This window comes from Schistocerca serialis, unplaced genomic scaffold (assembly GCF_023864345.2).
Source record: "Schistocerca serialis cubense isolate TAMUIC-IGC-003099 unplaced genomic scaffold, iqSchSeri2.2 HiC_scaffold_1234, whole genome shotgun sequence".
In the NCBI taxonomy this organism is placed as follows: Eukaryota; Metazoa; Arthropoda; class Insecta; order Orthoptera; family Acrididae; genus Schistocerca; species Schistocerca serialis.
The window spans coordinates 245,001-247,500 of NW_026047441.1; the positions used below are offsets into that span (position 1 = coordinate 245,001).

At 63.8% G+C, this 2,500-nt stretch overlaps 1 pseudogene; it reads right to left on the minus strand.

Moving 5' to 3' along the window:
- LOC126436259 (large subunit ribosomal RNA) overlaps positions 1-2,500 on the minus strand; it is a 7,951-nt pseudogene that overhangs the window by 2,589 nt on the left and 2,862 nt on the right.

The following is a 2,500-nucleotide window of genomic DNA, read 5'->3' on the forward strand; positions in this document are numbered from 1 at the left end:
GCGGAACCATCTCCTGACGGCGGCCCGGATGGTCACGTCTGCCGCTTTCAACGCACCCACTCGGGTGCGGCTGAGGGCCAGCCCGTGGTACAGGCCTGGGAGAAGTACGTTGGTGAGGGCGTAGAGGCGCTGTTGCGGCTTAAGCGGAGCTCGGGAGATGACGTCCAGCTGCTCCACCAGGTGGCGTCGTGGGTTGAACACGCAGCGACCCGCGGTGGAGAATTGCAGTCCCAGATACCGGAAGGTTTCACCCACACGTAGGGCGGGCATGGTGGCGTTGCCCGCTTTGAAGGTAACGTCGGCGTCGACCTTCACCTTCTTGTCACGCCCAGACGCGACTAAAGCGAGGGTGAAACACTTCCGGGCGTTGATCTGCAGCCCCAGATGGCCGAGGGCTGCGACGGCTGCGTCGATGAGGGACTGCAATCCCCTCGCGGTCGATGCAAAAAGCAGGACGTCATCTGCAAAGGCCGCAGCGTTGACTCTGCGGCCGAGGATCCGAGCTCCGATGTGGGAGGGAAGTTGACTCAAAACATAGTCCACCGCAAAATTGAAAAGGAGGGGGGAGAGGGGGTCACCCTGACGCACACCCCTTGCCGGCTGCAGGGGCACGCCCACGTCGGCGCCGCCCGCTATCACTGTCGTGCTACCCTCGTAACACCTTTCGACGTACTCAATAAAGCAATCCGGCAGGCCATGAGCCCTCAGCACGGGGCGGAGAGCAGCATGGTCCACCGAATCGAACGCTTTAGAGACGTCGATCGATGCCACAAAAACAGAGCGACAGGAGCGGACTGCGTCGGTGAGAGCAGTGTCCAAGATGAAGGTGTTTTCCAACATCCCATCCCGGGGGATGAATGCCCGCTGACGTTCGTCCACAGCACATGCACGCATCAGGCGTGACGCGAGAACCTTGTGAAAGGTCCGCGCCAACACCGAGCAGACCGTAATGGGGCGAAAGTCAGCGGGGGATGTTGGTGCAGCCGTTTTGGGGAGAAGTGACGTCCGGGCGCGAAGCAGACGCTCGGGAAGGGCGCGGGCCAGGAGGAAGAGGTTCAAGAGTGTCACCAGGACTTCATGCGGCAGGCGCCGCAGCTCCGCTGGAGTCAGGCCGTCCGGCCCGGCCGCCGATCCCCTGGGCGGCAAGGCAGCAGCGACCTCCTCACGTGTGACCGGCCCCCATAGGCACTCAGGAGCGACAGGCTCCGAGTGCGGGAGAAGGCGGTCACGTATGAAGCCGGCGGTGGAGATCGGCTTCTTCGTGAAGAGGTCCGCCCAGAAGTCCAGCAGACCGGGGATGTCGGGTGGCGGCTGCAGCAGGGTGCCGTCCAGCAAGCCGCGCACGCAACGTGCACGCGACCTGCGGAAGGCGTCCTGTGTCCGCGCGAACTCCCAGCGGCGCCGCTTGCGCTTCTGCAGCGGCGGGGCGGCAGGCGGCCGCTTGGATGATTGGCGCGGCCGCTGTGCCCTGGTGATCGACCTCTCCCCCCTGGACCCGACCGACGCAAGGGCATCCGGGAGCATGCCCAGGATGACATCGGGCGGCGTGCCCCGCCCCAGACCAATGACTCGATCCAGAGCAGAGAAACGCTGGGCGGAGGCAGGTAGCCCCGCCAGATGCTCCCAGATGGCGGCGTCAGTCGGCCCCTCCGGCGGCGGCCCGGTGGTGTCGGCCGCGAAGTCCTCGGCTGCGTCGACGGGCGGCGCAGCGGCCTCGCCCGCGTCAGGCAGCGGGCTCGCTGCTCCCCGGCGGGACGCCGGCTCTTCCCCCCGACCGATCTCAAGCGCCTCCATGAATTGGCGGACAAGCTGCTTGTGGGCAGCTTGCCGCCGTCGGCACTTGATTGCCTCAAGCGTTCGGTCGGGGAACATCCTAATAAGCTCTTGATTAACGAAGAAGAACCGGGCGTCCCTCTCGAGGAACAGTTCGGCCTCTGCCTTGGCGAGCGACAGGACTTCTTCCTCCGTCCACCTCGCGCGATGCCTCTCCGTCACGATCTCAGCGTTGGCGACCGCAAGGTGTTGGCGGCGGCGATGGACCCCGAGACCGTTCTTCGTGGTAAAAGTGCGGTGGCACTCACTGCAAGCAAAGGGAGCTACACAAACTATCGCATTTTCGTTACGGCCGGTTGGCCGGATAGGTGCTGGGGTAGCTGGGGTGGCACCTTCAGCGGAAGGGCCACCATCTCTTGTTTCTTGTAGGCTGCCCCCAACTATAAAGGGATAATGCGAGGGGGGGCTGGTAACCCCCCCAAGCCCCTGGTGCGGTCTTCCACTCTGCGAAAATCAGCGGGCCCACGAGAAGGGGAGAAGACCGCAGGAGAGGAGAGGCTAAGAGGGCTAGGCCCATGTATTGCGCATCACTCTCCCTGTAACTATAACCCAAGGAAGGCACCTCGCAGCAGCAGCATGACTACATCAAGACCGCACTTCGAAAAGCCAAGTCCGGATGCAGCCACACCGCCGCCACTTGGCCACCTTAAGAGAGTCATAGTTACTC